Consider the following 22,338-nt stretch of genomic DNA (forward strand, 5'->3'; position numbering starts at 1 on the left):
GGGCACAGCTGTCCCAGGAGGGCCCGGGCTGCTCATGCTGCTGCCCGCCTGCCGCTGCCATCTGTCCTCTGTCACCGTCCGTCCTCCTGCTGCCGCCACTGCCACCCGTTGTTTGCCCAGCTCCTGCAGGCTGTTGAAAATGTCTCTCTCAAGATGGCCGCCGCCTCTGAAGAGACAGTTATTAAAGATACTAGAGGAGGCTGTAGTACCTTTAATAACTGTCTCCTTCGAGGCGGCCATTTTGGAAGGGACATTTCCAATAGTTTTACTTGAAGCAGGCTGCCGAACAGTCTGCTGCGGCTCCAGTGGCTTCGGCAGCAGCTGCAGAGGGGGACAGACAAGCAGAACCCCTGATAACAAGCAGCTCTGGAGATGTAGACATTCTCTTTTCTGGCTCTTTATATATATATATATATATATATATTTTTTTTTTTTAATTATTTTAATTAATGTAACTATTATTTATTTCAGGTTTTTTTTATTTTTATTTTGGGGGGGGGGGGGGGGGGGGGCTGCCTATTTTGCCAATCCCGGGCCCCATAATTTCTGATGGCAACCCTGCACATGAGTACTAATTACAGTATATTGGTTTCTACAGTTCCCAGGGGCACAGGCTTCTGCACTGTGACCCAGAGGGATTGAATGTAAACCCATAAAGTTACCTGCCAGTAAGGAACTACTGGTTAGAATGTTTACTGTATTTCTAATAGTGATGTGCACCGGACATTTTTCGGGTTTTGTGTTTTGGTTTTGGATTCGGTTCCGCCGCGGCCGTGTTTTGGATTCGGACGCGTTTTGGCAGAACCTCCCTGAAATTTTTTTGTCGGATTCGGGTGTGTTTTGGATTCGGGTGTTTTTTTTACAAAAACCCCTCAAAAACAGCTTCAATCATAGAATTTGGGGGTCATTTTGATCCCATAGTATTATTAACCTCAATAACCATAATTTCCACTAATTTTCAGTCTATTCTGAACACCTCACACCTCACAATATTATTTTTAGTCCTAAAATTTGCACCGAGGTCGCTGGATGACTAATCTAAGCGACCCAAGTGGCGACACAAACACCTGGCCCATCTAGGAGTGGCACTGCATTGTCAGACAGGATGGCACTTCCAAAAATAGTCCCCAAACAGCACATGATGCAAAGAAAAAAAGAGGTGCACCAAGGTTGCTGGACGGCTAAGCTAAGCGACACAAGTGGCCGACACAAACACCTGGCCCATCTAGGAGTGGCACTGCAGTGTCAGACAGGATGGCACTTCAAAAAAATAGTCCCCAAACAGCACATGATGCAAAGAAAAAAAGAGGTGCACCAAGGTCGCTGGATGGCTAAGCTAAGCAACACAAGTGGCCGACACAAACACCTGGCCCATCTAGGAGTGGCACTGCAGTGTCAGGCAGGATGGCACTTCAAAAAAATAGTCCCCAAACAGCACATGATGCAAAGAAAGATGAAAGAAAAAAGAGGTGCAAGATGGAATTGTCCTTGGGCCCTCCCACCCACCCTTATGTTGTATAAACAGGACATGCACACTTTAACAAACCCATCATTTCAGCGACAGGGTCTGCCACACAACTGTGACTGAAATGACTGGTTGGTTTGGGCCCCCACCAAAAAAGAAGCAATCAATCTCTCCTTGCACAAACTGGCTTGATAAAGCTAATTATTTATTTTATAACATTCACTATGTGTGGGTAAGAGACTCAGTACGCAATTGGCGTATGGGGTACCGTAAGGGTACACACTTAGCGTAGCAGACGCTTAGCTGTGGTCGAGACGCACATGCGGCACGCTCGCTCACAGCTTAACACTTGGTGTCGAGCACGCTATAGGCGGCCGACTACCGTAATGCTACGCTACCAGCGTAGCGGACGCTCATGACCACGAGGGGAACATGAGCGGCGCAGACGCTCACGGGATGACACTCAGTAAACCTTGTATGCAACACACAGAAAGGATACGCTTATACTGTAAACCTTGTATTGAAATACTGTAGCGATATAACGCTGCTTAACCTTGTTAATACAAAAGCTGTTTGAGCGATTGAGACGCTCCGAATACCCTCAGTAATGTAATAAACACACAATACCTTGCTAAGGTTCCAACACCTTTACTAACAATATCTAGCTATGTAAAAAAGGCAAAACAGTTAACAGTTCATACACTACAGGCTAACATCAATATCTAAACTAATAACTACACATATACAATATACAACAGTTTAACAATAACAGAGAGAGAGAGAGAGAGAGAGAGAGTATGGCAAATACAGAGAATAAGTTGGTTACAGAGAGTACTTACACACATGGGAATGAATCGCAGGCGCAATCTGGAAATCCAGCCCTCAGTTAATCAGTGATGAAAACCTTGTGGAGAGTAGAGTCTTGTGTCCCCAAGCCTATTGCAAACTATATTTATGTACTAGCTCAAGACGTACTACAATAGATACTGTTGTGCCCTCTTTCCATTGGTTAGGGGGTGGGACATGTACTGCACCTGGGATCATTGGTTAGTTCAAGAAGTGGGCGCTGGCTAGGACTTTTTAGTATTCTAAATTCCTCTCTGGTTGTATTGTGGAAACCTATTGTTTGGATCTTCCAAACAAACTCTGTCTCTGGGCTTTGTTTACCCCACGGTCACCTCTTTCAGTTGAGACAATGACATCTCAGCACTCATTATTCTGGAGAGAAACCTGGACCTATTCATAAACAAAGGTGTAAACCCTATTCATAGAATCTCAAAGCTTAGTGTAAATAAGGCTATTTGTTTCAGTCTGTGGGAAAGAGGTGACTGAATTCCAGTCACCCACCCTGCATTTATGTGTAATTTATTCTGAATGCAATTAATCTTATGTTCTACTTCTGTGCATAACCATGAGCAGGAACTATGCGAATCCCTCCCAACTGTCATAGACACAACACTTCTTCAATACCCCACAGCTGGACACCATACACTACCCTCCAACCTTTGTCTGAGCCCTCCCAGCATGCAAAGAGGAATCTCTCTGTCTAAGAGGTTTTAAACTTACCATACTTACTGACATTATGAAGGGGGATATTAACTATAAAACGCATTATATTGGTTAAATATGTAGCGATCGGGTCGCTCGCTAGTCACACACAAACACCGCCGTAAATACCCATCTCCATGCGCAGGCGACGTCAGAGCGTCCCCTACGCAACCTGAGGGGATGCGTAGCACGGGGGAGTCGGTGCGCGAGCAGCGGGCACGTGCATTGGGGTTAGTACAAGGCATCATAGGTCGCTATATTTTTCGACTTTGACAGTCGACCCTTTGGCAGTCATCAATAACTGCCACTTAACAATTCAAACAGAAAAATATATGTCATCATGGAATACCTTTTTATGATTGGGTAGACGGAGGAGAGGAGAAGGTGGGAAAGGTATGACCTAGTGAGATAGTAGAAGCGTGTGTTTATGAATCCATGTTTGAGGGGTCATGTATCATCGTGCCATACGTGTTTTAAATCAAGCTTCGAGGTATTGCGAAGTATACATTTGAATCCTTCTTATCCCGTATCAAGGGTCTGTGGATGGGCTGTCAAACACTACCGAGCTCTTTTCGGCTTTTGGTTGCAACAAATGGGGGAGCACATTTAGTTGATGATACATGAATGGGCGGGTATGTGAGTGCTGATATCTGTGTCTATATTTCCTATCGACTATGTGTGTCATTACCTGGAGGTTGTAGAGATGAGGATAAGAAACAATCGTTATAAATGCAGTCGTAAACTATGTGGGTTTATAAAAACAGTCGCCGATTGAGGTCTTGCCTGATGTCTTGTCTTGATGTACATGTTGTCTGATGTCTCTCTGTGCTTTTGCTATAAATAGCGAGCAAAAGTTGTTCCATTGTCCATAAAGTTACAGTCTATAAAGTATTGGGCTATCGTAAAAGTTAAAGTCACTAGGGAAATTGGGGGCTTGTAGCATAGTTCATCAATGATCTGTATAAAAGAGGTTGTCAAATTCTTCTTCCAAGCGGATGTCTTTGTACCTTGGAGGAAAACAAAGGAGAAACGGGTGAAAGAAACGGACCGTGGAATCACATTTTCATCACAACATTGTCTCTATCGTTGGGTCATAAATCAGATTAGTTGTTGTTATTACAGTGTCTTCGCTCCTTAAACTCATCACCCTGGTATTACTTTTACACTTCGCTAAAACCTGGACGCATATAAATATCAGGCCAACCAATATGACGACTCCTAGAATACACAAAAGAAATTTCCCTACATCCATAATAATACTTTGGGCCCATTCTCCTAAACCAGAGAACCAATTTCGTGGGTTCAACCATGACACCCAACTGGTAAGCTATTACCCACAGCAGCGAGTGTGAGATTGTGTTTCCTTCGAAACTCCCACTTCAATTGCAGAATGTCATCCATCTTTTGGTCTATGACCTCGGCTGGGTCCTCCGTGCTGTTTGTGATATACGTGCAGCACTTTACACCATACTGAGTTGCTAGGGTAACACAATACCCACCTGTCACAGCTGTGAGGTAATTGAGAATCATCCTATGCTGAACCAGTTGTGTTTTGTAGGCTTGTAACTCTTTCCCAGTGTACCTGAATGTGTCGTCATACATTTCGGTGATATTGTCTAATAAATTTGCTAGCGCAGATATATATTTATAATTTATCACTCCTCTGGCGGTACGAGTGATATCTAACGCGAGTAGCAATTGAATCCCGGTGGATTCATGGATCAGATCAGAGGCCGAGTGCTCTGTCCTCTCTATCAGGTGCCTTTTAACGATGTGCTCGTAATAAATGTGAGTATAAGGAGCTTGGGCACCGCGGTGAATGTCTTTCATTTTGTTATGGGATACAGTCATTACTTCAGGCAGTACTTTTCCAACATAACACAATCCCTCTGAGTTTGGGGCAAGGAACCTATACGCCTTCCTCCCGCATATGAAATATGCATCATCGGGGAGAACATATGGGACTGAGTATGACATAACCATGTTACAAACTTTCCATGTGAACTCTCCTAACCCTAACTCTCCCATCTGTCTAGTACACGTATCAGGTTGTACGATATGTGCACAGTATCCTGGTGATACTTCTCCAACTCGCATGGTCCTACTTCCTAGAGTATACCTATACCGGAAATATTTTCCATGGTCGGCTATCTGGCGTATAAGTTCTGTGTCTATGGGCATTCTATCGGCTCTATATGAAAATGTCATGGTTTGATTACTCCATGACACTTCCCAATTTCCCGGCTTTCGGGGATTGGAAATGTTAAAGCATACTAAGGACCTATCCACATGATATTGGTTGAGCTTCAAACTAGGAGGACTAGAGATATTAAACCTCTTGTCCACTGGCCTCCCACCACTTAGCTCAAGTACCTCCCCTATAGTTAAAGGGAATGGTACTAGTCCTGATTTGCTATGACCTTGAGGTACTTGAGAGCATACCCAACAGTCTGTCTGGTTCAACACTTTACCCACTAAGGAGTGATAGTCACTCAATGGATGCCGGTCCATGTGGATATTAAAACTGGACTGACATTTCTTGATGCACCCATCCTCAACTATATTGTCACAATGCCTACAGATGCAGTTCTCTTTAGCTAACAATCCTTCACAATGTCTACAAATAACATGGCTGCTAGATCGTTTTCTGGTACTCGCCTTTGCTTGGTGATTGTGTTGCTATTGGAAATTTACGCCTCCGTCTCAGTCATCAGAAACCCATTCCGGATCCTTTCTCGACCTCACTGGTACTCTCACCGAAACAGACTGCTCTGGTCAACATCATGGTCAACAGGAAAACACGGACTGCAGTCTCTTGGGGCGAGTCCATCTTACAGGAGGAGAAAGAGAAATTTGTAATGGGGGTACAAAAAATACTTTGAGGGGAATGAAAAATGTTACGATGTCTTATGTCCTCTAGTCTTGTTGTTCTTCTTGCTCTGCTGTCATCTCAAAGGTGCTGTCCTCAGTCTTCCAAACAAACACTCGGGTGATACAATATTCCTTCCAAATCAGCGATCTCTCTGTAAGGAGCAAAAATCTTGCATTACCATTTGTCTAACTGATGTGTGACATACCATCTTTAAAACATGAGAACATGAGAGAGAAGAGAGGAAAAAAAAAAAAACGAGAGAGAGAACAATTCATCACATTTTACATTAAACAACAAACAAAAAAACATTGTCAGATCTTCCGTTCACCATCAGGCTGTCACACCAACACATCCATTGGTTTCTTTGCGCAGTCCCCTCCCCACCAGTATTTCCACACTTCACCCTTTTGTGCCTGGCCAGGACACACCGATGTCGGTAGGTCACACTGGGGTTAGGTAGACTTCTGCAAAGACCAAGTAGCTATGTGATGTTTGAGTTCTGCCGATGAACGTCAGAGATGGGGAAAAAGAAACATTTACAAATAAATTACAACGTTTACCCGGCCGTTCCTGTGTCTACAAGGAACTGACCTCCCAATATCATTAACTGTAACCTCAGGTTTACTATCAGTCCTAATGATCACCTTTCCTGATTGCATATTACAGGTGCGGCCCAAACTTCTTCCTAGGTGATTCCTGATTACAATTTCGTGTGTCATAACTCTGCTCGCGTTCTTGTCTAGGGGGTTTATATAACCTTTGTCTATTTCTTGATCTACAATCTCTTGCATAATGACCTTCCTTCTGGCAATTATAACACCTTATCACCTTTGACTTACCCACAGGGATCTGAGGCTTCTTACTTCTCTGTGTTTCCCTGTGCTTGCTGATGTTTTGCTCATGCCCAACAGCGGACTTTCTTAATGCAGCCACCGAGATATTTCTCCAGTTTGGGTTGGTGGTCTGTACCCTTGTTCTCAATACTTCCTTTAAACCATTTATTAACACAAATACTGCTACTTCTCTGTGCGGTGCACTTGTTTCGATGTTTTCTATACCTGTATACCTAGTCATGTCCTGCAATGCCCGATGGAAATAATTAGAAGTACTTTCCCCTTCGTTTTGTCTTATGGAGAACATTTCGTTCCACTCGACAACGGCTGGGAAATATACTCATAACTGTCGGTTGATCTGCTTAATACATTCCTGATTGTGTTCCTCCGTTTGAGGTACTTCCGTGTCTAATTGACAATCAGTAATAAATTTCGCAGGGTCAACACTGGAGGGCAAACATGCCCTCAGCACTGTCCGCCAATCTTTGTTGGTGGGTTCTGTGGAGTTTCCTAGTTCTTTAATGAACCTTTGACATGCAACTATATCTTTCCTAGGATCAGGAAATTCAGACATAATTGACCTCAATTCCATCCGGGACCAGGGACGGCGCATTGCACTGTCCCTGACGGGAATGGTTCCCTGAGCGTCAGTCTTCCCATTGGGGACTGTGATCACCCTGACAGGATTAAACTCAATTACATCATCTTGTGTTGGTTCTACAATATGAGGTACATTTGTTTGTGCGTGATATATAACACCGTACGTACCTGTGGACACGACCTCACCTGACCCTCCGTTAGGGGGTTTGATTATTGCCTTTACCGAATTGGTCGCGTCCACCTGGATGTCTTGTGTGATGGCTGCTGGAAAAGGTGCCGACATCGTGCTGGGCTCACTTTCTTGCTGGTAATCCTGAGGGAAGTTTAACATGGAGTGCAACTTGCACGGGTTAACAGTTGTACATTTAACAGTTTTACTTTTATCATTGTTACATTTGTTACACTTATCCTTATCATCTATAATACAGTTGCTAAGTGCATTTTTATCATACACCAGTGTGCCACTCTCTGTAACTACCTTCTCTCCTGTTGCCATATTTTTCTTACCACAGTGAGAGTCAGCTGTGTAAGCTAATTCTCCTTGTATTTCACCTTCCTGTTGCCATAACTGTAAATAATCATAATGTTTGATCCGTCTCTTTGCAGATTTAATGAGACATATCCTTCTCCTTAGATTTTGTAACACCTCGGGACCAAAACTGCCTACTTGTGGGAACTTTTCCCCATCATGCACAGTCATTCTTTCCCATTCATTGACCTTTGCGTGTGATCCATTTCGGACTTCCCGGTCTGTATCACACGTTATCCTTGCCGACTCTATTGGCCGGTTTACTAAGTCAACCCGAACCGAGGTTGATCGCCCCCTACCTGAACAACTGGCCCCCATCTTTGCAGGTGTTGCTTTCACTACCTCTGACCTTCAAATCAGGGTCTTCAGCGAACCCTTACAAAAACCAAGATGTCCGGGGTAGGCCGGCGGCGGAAGTTTACCGAGTACCTCCACTCACTCGCCCACGTCGACCAATACGCCCACACACTGCCTTAGCGCTGGCGTACTCAACCTAGGGCCCCTGCGACCTGAACCTCTATTTACTGGAACATGTGGGTGTGATCCGAAGAGCACTTAACCCTTCCCAGTAACTATTGGTTGTTAGAGAATTCCCGAGTGACCAGCGAACCTCTCTAAAAATAAAAAAAATTACACAAATCACGTTAGAATGTACAAATAGCGTTTATGACCCCTCTAACGTACGCAAATGGTACTGGGTCAAGTTACTAACTAATGCACACAATTACGTGCGGTACAATCGTTCTGCACATAAGCAACTAATCTTATGTGCGGAGCGACCAGTGGAATCGAAAATTGTGGCTGCGAATTCCTTCAGCCAGAGCTTAATGGCCTATATGGGTACCGCACCAACCCTTCCTGGTGTTGTGCTCCTTTACTCTTTATCTATAGCGGACTTCCTAGTCTGCTGTACCTAGACCTCCTGGTCTGTCTGGACCTCCTGGTCCGTGACCTCCTGGTCTGTGCTACAGTAGACCTCCTGGTCTGCTATATTCTAATGCTCTTATTTTAATATGTTTAACAAGGGATGCCTCCCAAGCCACCCTGCCGTCACCTACACGTATGTACCTCACGAGAACTCAATGATTTCCTGTGGTTCCACCCCAAAATTTAAAAACTTATATATATGTATACACACTTTCACCTCATATACTCTTTACTTTCATTTCTGCGCAGAAATCCCTTTCATTCAGTATCGCAGGCTAATCCCGAGGAGTTGCAACTAGAGAAGGATCTATTAGCTTAAAATTTTGGACACTGTGATTGATTTGCGCTATTATCGCGTTGCCTCCGTATCGCCTACTAAAACAATACTATCGTGTGATTTGTATTATGTGGGCGTACCCAGACGCTCCGTTGCATAATATACGCTCCATGCGTCGGCCCTTGCGTCGCGTACGCTAGTCTCACCCTTTGTTAGAGACACGTGTACGCCAGCCGGGTATATCCACAGAAATACAACTAACACGTTTATCAATGTAGATTATCTTTAACTGTAATCATCTACCGAGCACCACACAGATCTTTCCTTGTATCTTTAGGCAAAGCCGTGTGCGTGTTTTACAAATTACTCCTTAACGTATTAATATTACTTTTAACTACCAATAGCAACAAATCTTTCTCAGCACATTATCAATTGTGAAATGGCAAACAGGAAAGTGAGGTGTGAAATTACACAGATGGAAAAAGAAATACAGGTGTTTGCGTGCCTGCGTGTGTGCGTACGCAAAACAGAAATAAACAGTTTTAAAAGACAATAGCGTACTGTTCTTACCTTCCGGTTCCGGATTCCACCAGCACTCCTACAGCGTAGCGAAACAGACGCTTATCTAGCCAGCTATACTGTATCCCGATACGAAGGGATACTGCCTTCCCACCCTTTGCTGATAGATAAAGTCTGTGTTCGCCAGTGCGGATATGTGGAGTACGGACGAGCCGCCAATTGATAAAGCTAATTATTTATCTTATAACATTCACTATGTGTGGGTAAGAGACTCAGTACGCAATTGGCGTATGGGGTACCGTAAGGGTACACACTTAGCGTAGCAGACGCTTAGCCGTGGTCGAGACGCACATGCGGCACGCTCGCTCACAGCTTAACGCTTGGTGTCGAGCACGCTATAGGCGGCCGACTACCGTAATGCTACGCTACCAGCGTAGCGGACGCTCGTGACCACGAGGGGAACACGAGCGGCGCAGACGCTCACGGGATGACACTCAGTAAACCTTGTATGCAACACACAGAAAGGATACGCTTATACTGTAAACCTTGTATTGAAATACTGTAGCGATATAACGCTGCTTAACCTTGTTAATACAAAAGCTGTTTGAGCGATTGAGACGCTCCGAATACCCTCAGTAATGTAATAAACACACAATACCTTGCTAAGGTTCCAACACCTTTACTAACAATATCTAGCTATGTAAAAAAGGGAAAACAGTTAACAGTTCATACACTACAGGCTAACATCAATATCTAAACATAATAACTACACATATACAATATACAACAGTTTAACAATAACAGAGAGAGAGAGAGAGAGAGAGTATGGCAAATACAGAGAATAAGTTGGTTACAGAGAGTACTTACACACATGGGAATGAATCGCAGGCGCAATCTGGAAATCCAGCCCTCAGTTAATCAGTGATGAAAACCTTGTGGAGAGTAGAGTCTTGTGTCCCCAAGCCTATTGCAAACTATATTTATGTACTAGCTCAAGACATACTACAATAGATACTGTTGTGCCCTCTTTCCATTGGTTAGGGGGTAGGACATGTACTGCACCTGGGATCATTGGTTAGTTCAAGAAGTGGGCGCTGGCTAGGACTTTTTAGTATTCTAAATTCCTCTCTGGTTGTATTGTGGAAACCTATTGTTTGGATCTTCCAAACAAACTCTGTCTCTGGGCTTTGTTTACCCCACGGTCACCTCTTTCAGTTGAGACAATGACATCTCAGCACTCATTATTCTGGAGAGAAACCTGGACCTATTCATAAACAAAGGTGTAAACCCTCTTCATAGAATCTCAAAGCTTAGTGTAAATAAGGCTATTTGTTTTCAGTTTGTGGGAAAGAGGTGACTGAATTCCAGTCACCCACCCTGCATTTATGTGTAATTTATTCTGAATGCAATTAATCTTATGTTCTACTTCTGTGCATAACCATGAGCAGGAACTATGCGAATCCCTCCCAAATGTCATAGACACAACACGTCTTCAATACCCCACAGCTGGACACCATACACTACCCTCCAACCTTTGTCTGAGCCCTCCCAGCATGCAAAGAGGAATCTCTCTGTCTAAGAGGTTTTAAACTTACCATACTTGCTGACATTATGAAGGGGGATATTAACTATAAAACGCATTATATTGGTTAAATATGTAGTGATCGAGTCGCTCGCTAGTCGAACACAAACACCGCCGTAAATACCCATCTCCATGCGCAGGCGACGTCAGAGCGTCCCCTACGCAACCTGAGGGGATGCGTACGCACGGGGGAGTCGGTGCGCGAGCAGCGGGCACGTGCATTGGGGTTAGTACAAGGCATCATAGGTCGCTATATTTTTCGACTTTGACAGGCTCTACAGAGGCAAGATGTCCACCTCCTCCTCATCGTCCGTTTCCTCACCCCTTTCACTGTGTACATCCCCCTCCTCACAGATTATTAATTCGTCCCCACTGGAATCCACCATCTCAGGTCCCTGTGTACTTTCTGGAGGCAATTGCTGGTGAATGTCTCCACGGAGGAATTGATTATAATTCATTTTGATGAACATCATCTTCTCCACATTTTCTGGAAGTAACCTCGTATGCCGATTGCTGACAAGGTGAGCGGCTGCACTAAACACTCTTTCGGAGTACACACTGGAGGGTGGGCAACTTAGGTAAAATAAAGCCAGTTTCTGCAAGGGCCTCCAAATTGCCTCTTTTTCTGCCAGTATACGTACGGACTGTCTGACGTGCCTACTTGGATGCGGTCACTCATATAATCCTCCACCATTCTTTCAATGGTGAGAGAATCATATGCAGTGACAGTAGACGACATGTCAGTAATCGTTGGCAGGTCCTTCAGTCCGGACCAGATGCCAGCACTCGCTCCAGACTGCCCTGCATCACCACCAGCGGGTGGGCTCGGAATTCTTAGCCTTTTCCTCGCACCCCCAGTTGCGGGAGAATGTGAAGGAGGAGATGTTGACGGGTCACGTTCCGCTTGACTTGACAATTTTCTCACCAGCAGGTCTTTGAACCTCTGCAGACTTGTGTCTGCCGGAAAGAGAGATACAACGTAGGTTTTAAATCTAGGATCGAGCACGGTGGCCAAAATGTAGTGCTCTGATTTCAACAGATTGACCACCCGTGAATCCTGGTTAAGCGAATTAAGGGCTCCATCCACAAATCCCACATGCCTAGCGGAATCGCTCTGTTTTAGCTCCTCCTTCAATGTCTCCAGCTTCTTCTGCAAAAGCCTGATGAGGGGAATGACCTGACTCAGGCTGGCAGTGTCTGTACTGACTTCACGTGTGGCAAGTTTAAAGGGTTGCAGAACCTTGCACAACGTTGAGTCAGGTGCACTGCATTCCCCCTCCTTTGCCTATATCATAGGCAGATGTATAGGCTTGAATGGCCTTTTGCTGCTCCTCCCTCCTCTGAAGCATATAGAGGGTTGAATTCCACCTCGTTAGCACCTCTTGCTTCAGATGATGGCAGGGCAGGTTCAGGAGTGTTTGCTGGTGCTCCAGTCTTCGGCACGCGGTGGCCAGCCACGTCCTCTCACTATCATTTCCAATGCACAAGTGAAAAACGGCGGCGACGCGCGGCTCCTTATATAGAATCCGAATCTCGCAAGAATCCGACAGCGGGATGATGACGTTCGTGCGCGCTCGGGTTAACCGAGCCATACGGGAGAATCCGAGTATGCCTCGGACCCGTGTAAAATGGGTGAAGTTCGGGGGGGTTCGGTTTCCGAGGAACCGAACCTGCTCATCTCTAATTTCTAACATGTCAGACAGCCAATTCACTGTGAACAGCAATCAGTATGTGTGAAATAAATATATGGAGAATAAAATCCATTTTCTAGTAACACAACACCAATAGAAATCAGCTTAATGCATATTACCAGCTCACATTAACATACAATTTTCATAGTGATCTACGCGGGATCCGGTCATGTGACCAGCACTCGGGATCGCAGTGGTCAACATGCCGACGCTGGATTCCCACCCGCTAACCATGCCGACTGACAGGGACTATTCACACTCGTGGGTGTCCATGACAACCATAGAGCGGGAAAGGAACCTGTGGCGAGCACAGCTTGCCACTGAGCCCGCAATGGGCTTTGTTCTGTTCACCCAACCACCCCCCCCCCCCCCTGCCCCCGCTGGCATTCTGCTGCCGGGATCCTGGGGCCGGTATGCTGTCCGCCGGGATCTCCAGCGCTGGCCTCCCACATACCCTCCAACAATTTACACATAAAAATCGGTACAAATTTGAAAAGGGGGTGTGGCCACGGGTAAAATGACGTAAACTGACGTGGCCACGCCCCATTTCCTATACTTTCAATGGAAGTTTGGAGATGCAGAAATCGGTACAGACCATAAAAAAAGGTGCTGTACCTGCCAAAAAGGTACAGTTGGAGGGGATGCTCCCAGCCCCAACCCATCTATGTAGCAGGGGAAAGTACAGGCAGGGGTGTATCTAGGTGTCTAGGCGCCCCTGGGAACTGACGCCCCCCACCTCGGGACACAGAGTGGGGAGTTACAGATAGGCTGAGGTCAGGGACACTGTGGGGCAACTACAGGGAGGGTGTGGGCAGGGACACTGAGGGGGAATTACGGGGAGGGCACAGGCAGGGACACTGAGATGGAATTACAGGAGAGTGTGGGCAGGGACACTGAGCGGGGAGTCACAGGAAGACGGAGGTCAGGGACACTAAGGGGGAATTACAGGGTGGGTTTGGGTAGGGAAAATGAGAGGGAGGGGCTACAGGGAGGCTGAGGTCAGGGACACTGAGGGGCAATTACAGGGAGGGTACGGGAAGGGACACTGAGAGGGCATTACAGGTAGGGTGCGGGAAGGGACACTGAGGAGGAATTACGAGGAGGGTGTGGGTAGGGAAACTGAGGAGCAGTGCCATAACCAGACATTTTAGCGCTGTGTGCAAGAAACAGCCTCAGCACCCACCCCCATATTTAAAATAGGGCCAGTGCGTGCTGTAGGTGTGCGCCAAAACTATAGGGGTGTGGCTTTGTGTGTTAGGGGTGTGGCAACAAAATAATACCAATTCATATTACGCTGCACAGTGGTCTCCTTTAATCAAATGACGCCACTTACACACATTACGCCAGGTAGAGCCCCATTTTACACATTACTCCAGGTAGAGCCCCTATTACACATTACGGCCGGCAGAGCTCCCTTTTACACATTACAGCAGACAGAGCTCCCTTTTACACATTACAGCAGGCAGAGCTCCCTTTTACACATTACAGCAGGCAGAGCTCCCTTTTACACATTACAGCAGACAGAGCTCCCTTTTACACATTACAGCAGGCAGAGCTCCCTTTTGCACATTACGGCAGGCAGAGCTCCCTTTTACACATTACGGCAGACAGAGCTCCCTTTTATACATTACAGCAGGCAGAGCTCCCTTTTACACATTACATGCGGTTCTCTGTCCTCAGTGCCTATGTACTGTGGGCCGAGAACACTCGGCACACACCTAGCTACGGCCCTGTACAAAAATCATGAGAACTCTGAGGTAGGCAATGTCTGCTCTCCAGTTATGGTGGAACCACAAGTCCAAGCATGCTCTATCATGTAATGTCTGTCAGGGCATTATGGGACTTGTGGTTCCACAGCATCAGGACCCAGGCACTTCTCTCCTCTCACCTTTCTAAGGGCTGGCATGAAGAGTCCCTACCACTTGCTGCTGTTCTGCTCACCCAGTTGTAGTTGAGTGGCTGCTGCATGATCCTGATCTCATGGGACACTGTCAATCCATTGCCCGGAGACCAGGCCGCTCACTGACATGCACAGGCTGGGGCAGAGGGACTGCTTAGGTGCAGTCCAGGAGCTCGCTGGCCGGTCACTGCCGCTGTGTGTGGTTGTAGATCTAGATATTTTCAGCCAGCATGTCCCCTGGGAGTACAGGCCTACAGGAGTGCAGAAGATCATCACTGTAACCTCCAGGCAGGAGGGGGAGGACATGACTGCCGGGTTGCCGTTGTATGCACTGCATTGTAACTCTGGCAGGAGCGGGTGCGAGTTGAGGGAGGATCGGACACTACAGCAACCCGCAGCTCAGTTTAACCTACGGTGGTGGCAGCGGAGGGGATCAGGAAGTATTGCTGTGGCTCGTTATAACCTCTGGTGGAGGGGGGGGGGGAGTGGTTTGGCTATACTGTAAGCTCATGTTTCTGAGGGTGGGGGCAGGGCTTTACTGCCCGCGGCTGCACTTTAACTACCGCAGGCTCACACTGCATTGCGGAACTATGGGTGTTACCAGCGGTAACCGCAGGCACCGCTGGCACACACCTAGTTACAGCCCTGCTGATAAGGAATTACGAGCAGGGTGCAGGCAGGGACACTGAGATAGAATTACGGGAAGGGCGCCAGCAGGGACACTGAGGAGGAATTATGAGGAGGGTGCGGGCAGGGACACTGAGATGGAATTACGGGGAGGGTGCAGGCAGGGAGACTGAGGGAGAATTACGAGGAGTCTGCAGGCAGGGAGACTGAGGGGGAATTACGAGGAGTGTGCAGGCAGGGACACTGAGGGGGAATAACGGTTAGGGTGCTGGTAGGGACACTGAGAGGGAATTACAGGGAGGGCGCGGGCAGGGATACTGAGGGGGAATTATGGGAAGGGTGCGGGCAGGGACACGGAGAGGGAATTACAGGAGTATATGAGAAGGGTCACTGAGGGGGCAGTTACAGGGATGGTGCGGGCACTGACACTAAGGGGGAATTACAAGGAGAGTGTGGAAAGGGGCACTGAGGGGATATATGCACACATTACAATTAAAAACCCCTCTCTAGGTGTGATTGCACTACATGTCCCAGCAAATTCAATTGACAAGGTGTGCTGGGATTTGTAGTCTCAACAGGCAGGCAGTCACTGGTCTAGATAACTCTCCATACAGAGCTCTTTGTAACATGTGATCCAGTTTGCCAGGATAGACCATGCAGCGCAGCTACGGTACCGCAGAAAATGTACAGGTTGCTGCACTGCTGACTGGTGCTGATTGTAGTGGCTGGTGTTTAGTGACAGACTGCGTGGGACCAATGAGAAGGGGAGCGGATGAGGAAGAGGAGGTGCCTCGCCCCTCCCCATACCTGGAAGTGCCCCGCTCCCTGGCTATATTCACCATCATTGTGACTGTAGTCACAGAGAGTGTCAGAGTGCAATACGCTTCTGAGAGTCCGGCAGTGGATGAGCACTGCTAAGGGATGTACTCAGTGAGAACTACTATGTCATTCTACCCCCCGGCGCGGGTGGCACTGCCGGGCGGCACCCCCCTCTTGGCTGGCGCCCATGGCAAGTGCCATCCTGGCCAATAGGAAGATACACCCCTGAGTACAGGAGTTAATATTCTGTCTCATCTGCACTGCTTATATAATAGGATTTACCTATAGGAGTAGGTCACGACAAAATGGCCGCCCACTACAGAGGAGACATTAATCACTCTAAACTATCATTAGTTCCCATTGACATATACAGAAGCTGCAACACACTCCCTTATTACAATCAGTCTCCAGTGTAGAACACCCGAGCAGATGCAAACGGCAGCGGGTGACTCAAGATGGGGCCTATTTAAAGCAAATCCACACACCAACTGCAACCAGATGAAACGCGCTGGAATGCTCACAGCAACAGACTACTTGGAACCCTTGTTGGTTAGATACTTTATTGAACTTTATTGGAAATTGTCAGTTTTGCAGCACTATGACTGCGTAGCACTTAACTGTTGTATTGGCATTGCACAGTAAAATAAATATCATTCGCATTAGCAATAAGCCATAGTTAAATAATTGACCCCTACCTCCGGGCATACGCATACCCTTTTAAGGCAACAGGTGTCTGGGAGCAGTCGGGACCAGCCACAGGATGGACTACCCTGGGTAATTAATCATTCCCACAGGTTGGGGAAGGAATCCTGGCTGCCGGGATCCCGGAGGTCAGTATACCAACACAGGGATCCCGGCCATCAGAATGCCGGCAGCAGGGAGAGCGCTAGAAAGCCCCTTGCGGTCTCACTGTGCTTGCCACGCTGTGGGTTCCATGGCTCGCTGTACTTGCCACAGGTTCTATTCCCACACTATGGGTGTCGTGGACAGCTGTGCAGCTGTCGGCATTCTCAGCGGTCGAGATCCCGGCAGCGTTATTCTGACCGCTGGAATCCTGACCGCCGGGATTTTAACTACATCCCATCCCCACACATCTGGTTGTATGTATATGTATAGTGTCTGACTGCATCTAATACTGCGCTTACATTATTTCTGAAGTGGAGTGACTGTGAGAAGTGGACATGGACAGGTTATGAGTTTTCCTGACAAATACTGTGTTTATCTGTTGGAATATCATCACACGAGCACCCTGCCTACAGTTTATGCTGAAATATGCTAAGTTATGAACTTTGGGACAATGTTATAGTAAACATCCTACCTACAGAATCTTGCAGATCCCAACTGACTTTGGGACATTACCTCACCACAATACAAGGTGTTGGGATAACCCCCCTCCCCCATATTCATAAATCCCATATACTACAAACCAACATTCTTGATCACTAACCCAGTGTCAGGATACTTTCCAGACCATAGTGAGATTATATTGGCAGTACAGTGGAATTACCAGTACTCTAGAGACCTCCACTTACACCTATATATTACTTTTTAATGAACTGGATGCTCTTTTTAGTGTGAGCTGCTAGGGGGAGCATACAAACCTGAGTAGCACTGACCTATCACTACTGTATAATTGACTATGGGGAGGTCTTCTCGCCTGTTGCAAGGTTCAATACATTACGTATGGTCATAGCTATATCTGCTATGTATGATTTACTGCTGTACCACCAACTGGACTTTAATTCAGCCTTCTTAAATGGTGAGCTAGTTGAGTAGATTTATACCCCTTTTACACTCGCAGAAAAATCCCGGGATATTGCACGTGAACGCGCATCATCCCGGGATTCTTCTCAGTGTAAATGGGTACAGGGACAATTTCCCGGGACGAGCATCCCGGGATTTCATCCCAGGTCAAAAGCAGGGTTGAACCCGGGACCGTCCCGGGAAGCTGGGTAGTGTGAAAGGGCCCGTCCCGGGATTCACTACCCGGGACTGTTAAAAGGCCTCCGATTGGAGCTTTCATGGGCTCAGAAAAGATGATGTCATCATTCAGAGCCCTGGGGAGCGTCCTTGATGCGTGTGAGGAAGGCAGCATGGCGACCTGGACAGACCAGGAGGTGAGAGAGTTGCTGAGCATTAGGGGAGAGGAGGAAATTATGAGGCAGATCACAGGCACAGTCAAAGATGCAGTCATTTATAAAAACATCTCCAAGATGCTGCAAGCCAGGGGAATCATCCGCACACAGCAGCAAGTGTTAAACAAAATGAAAACTCTTAAAAAGCATTTCCTTAAGGTGCATGACAACAACAGGAAAAAGAGCGGTGTTGGCCGTATCGACTGGCAGTACTATGACATGTGCGCCAATATCTTTGGAAACACAGCTATATGCAGTCCGGTGAGTCTGTCTTCCAGTTCACAGTACACTGCTACAGAAGGCACTCCAGAAGAGACACAGACAAGCAGTGACGTCTGTCCATCATCACCGTTGTTAATTGACGACACACCTGAGGACAGCGACACATCATCCCAGCCGTCCATAAACACATCCAGAAACGACGACAGCATAACTGCAACCATTGAAGACGTCGTGGATGCTCAGACCAGTGACAGTGGGACTGTACAAAGTGCCGTCACCCCAACTTTACAGAAAAACAGTAAGTACATGTTTAGAAATTAACACTCATAGCACAAATCCACAATTGTTAATCATCCGGTTATGTGCGTAGCATGAGTGGCCAGTGTGGCGGCAGCGTGGCGAGCGCTAATGAGCCCCTTGCAGGATCACTGCGCTCAACACGCTGCTGGCACGGTGGCACACTTTGCATTTTCTGCCCCCACGCAGGGGGGCTTTGCATTTTTAAAAAAAGTTCAATGTTGCAGAGTAGCTAGTGTATAGGTGGATTAATGCCACAAACACATGTTTGCTAACGCTGCTATTTTTATATACGCTCATTTTGTATTTCTTCTCTTCACAGTTTACACCGTACCGCCTAGAAGGAAGAAATTGAACAGAGCGGAGCAAGTGGCTAAAGCCATGTCAAATGTCCTTGTCGACCAACTCCGAGAGATGGACGCTACAATGTCCGCACAGGAGGATGCAAGGATCGACAGGTTTCTAGAGGCAGAACGCCAAATGCAGGAAGCATTCCTTTCCCAAGTCATGACAATGCAGGAACGCATGAGTAGAGAGCAGTATGACCGCCACAGGGAATTGCACCAAATGAACATGGCGTTCTATGAGCGTATGACCAATACCTCAAGAGCACCAAACCAACACCACAACTCACAATACCCCCCTGAGCAGGGTTTTTCATCATTTAATCCTGGTCCATACTATGCCCCAAATACTGCACCATCTAGTGCGCCAAGCCCAGAGTTTACTGTATTGCGCAATTTGCCGTGAAACACAGTGAATTGCTTTTTTTGGTTGTTATTTGTTGTTAAATAACCACAGTGTGGTCATTGTTTATGCACAACTGTTTGTGCCTTCCTTCATTTTTTTCTATGTTCTGTTTTGTATAGTGTCTACATTAAAGCACTTTTTATTTATTTTTTACACAGTGATAATATACTGCAGGGACACTGTGGTTTATGGTGTTGTATCTACAAACCTACCAGTGTTTTTTTTTTTTTATGCCAATAAAAACTTGTTTGCAAATCTAGGCATAACATTCCCATTTGTGCGTAAAGTAGACCATGTTTGCAGTGTTTTCTACATTGTTTATGCATATATACACAGTTGCTGGCAATGTGTTTTTTTTGGAAAAACATAAATAATGAACCCAAAGATCAAAGGTGGAATACAAAATAAAAACATTTTCATTCACCAAACATGTTGTGCTGATTCTTAAACACTATTGTACCAGTGCTGCAAGGTTGGACGTAATAGTGTGGCGTATTTGTTCTGCAGCGGAGTTTGAGGCAGTCCCAAACAAAGCACCTTCCACATGTGGGTTTATAACCTCAGGGTCCTGCACAGTCCACTCAGGAAGGAATAGCTCATTTTGCAGTTCACAGATGTTGTGCAGTATACAGCACGCAGCTACTACATTAGGCATATTCATAAGGTCCACATCATTGCGCTTCATCAAACAACGCCATCTTCCTTTTAACCTGCCAAAGGCGTTCTCAACCACCATCCTTGCTGAACTCAGGGTGTGAGTATAGGTTTGTTGCTCTGGGGTTAACTGGACCTGTTGGGTGTAGCCTTTCATAATCCAGGGGCGTAAAGGGTATGCAGCATCCCCGATGATGTGGACAGGGATCTCCACCCCATTCACAATCTTTGCACACTCTTTGGGGTACAGCCAGCCTCCCTGCTTCTCCTCTACGATGTTGTACAGGTCAGAATTGGCAAGAACTCGGGAGTCATGAGATCGGCCTGGCCAGCCAATAAACACATCTAGGAAACTAAAGAACAGTAAAATTGAAAACAATTAGAATGTAAAACTCACACATGCAACTCATCCCACCACCCCAAAAATAAACACTTACCAATATTTGTGGTCCACAACAGCCTGTAATATGATGGAGTGCCAGCCCTTCCTATTAAAATAGTCAGCATGGTTGTCACGTGGGGCAATAATGGGGATGTGTGTCCCATCAATCGCTCCTCCACACTGCGGATAGCCTCGCTTCACAAATCCAATGATGGTATCCTGTAAGCGCTGTCCTTGTGGTAGAGATATGAAGCGCTTGTATAAGGTAGATACAATTGCTTTAGTCACCTGGTGGACTATGACACAGCAGGTGGAGATTGCAACACCGAACAAGCATGAGACTGAGCGGTACTCTCCTGGGGTAGCATACCACCACAATGCAATAGCTAATCTCCTGCGTGCCTCGATGGGTCTCCTAAGCCTGGTGGTCTGCATGTCAAGTGCTGGGGTAAGTAATTCCAGGATGTAGTTAAAGGTTGCACGAGACACACGGAAGTTAGCCATCCACTCCTCATCCTGGTAAGCTTCCACGGTCCTCATAAAGGCTTCTCCGTGCCGGCGATCTCTGGACCAAAATGAGCGGTTAGGGCCCATACTCACGCTCAGTATGATACTCATCCTGGATGATATGAAGGCTCTCCTCCTGCGCAAATATTGGCGGCGACTAGCAGCCCTATCCAGCATAAATTGCGCCCTCCTCCTCCTCATAAAATATATGTGCAGTATACTGCACAGTGTGATAAGCTGCATCATGCTGTCAGTGGCTGTATGAAACATCTGCAAAGCAGAAAGAATCATGAGCTCAGGCATACACACTGGTACTCCGTCGGCCATGACTGCAGCAATGGTGTGAGCAGGCACCACCCCTCCCTTTGTTGACTAGTGTGACCTCATCAATGTGAGCCAGAAAAGGCCATTTCTAATGACACACATGTGCATTTGCAGGGATATCCCGGGATCAGTGTAAATGGGGCTGTCCCGGGTCGATCCCAGGTCTTAGTGCAGTGTGAAAGGGGTCAGTCCCGGGAAGGCATCCCGGGACGCATCCCGGGAAGCATCCCGGGAGTGACCCGGGAGTGCGAGTGTAAAAGTGGTATTACATGGAGCCACCGGAACATTACAATGTAAATGCATTTCCAGAAAGAAAAGTATGATTACTAAAGAAATTTGAATGCTGGTAAAGTTTCTATTGTCTGACATGGGTACATTAAGCTGATGCTCAGCAAATTTGGTATGGTAGATGCTAAACCTGTCAGCACACCAACTGACAAAGTACAAAAATATCAAACGCTATGTGACCAAGTTCAGATGCAGCGATGGAGGAAATGAGAGGAATTCCTTATCAAAGTGCCATTGGAACTTTAATATGCAAGCATTGGTCATCACGCATATATGTCAGCCAATTTGCTATCACTCCTGGAAAAGAGCATTGGATTGTACTAAGTGTATCCTGAGAGACCTGAAAGGTACAAGTGTCAAAGTCAAAAATATTACACACACACACACACACACACACACACACACACACACACACACGCCAAACAGAGTGTCCTCTGTTCGTGCGCGTTGCCACCGTGCGTACGCATACACGCATGCTACGTGCCCCAGGCCTTGCGTATTAACGTGTGGCAAGAGTATATATACGGGAGCAAACACATTCGCACAGAAAAGCCACAAAGACATATTCAATACATTAGTCACATAGTGCA

This window comes from Pseudophryne corroboree, chromosome 6 (genome assembly GCF_028390025.1).
Source record: "Pseudophryne corroboree isolate aPseCor3 chromosome 6, aPseCor3.hap2, whole genome shotgun sequence".
Classification (NCBI taxonomy): domain Eukaryota; kingdom Metazoa; phylum Chordata; class Amphibia; order Anura; family Myobatrachidae; genus Pseudophryne; species Pseudophryne corroboree.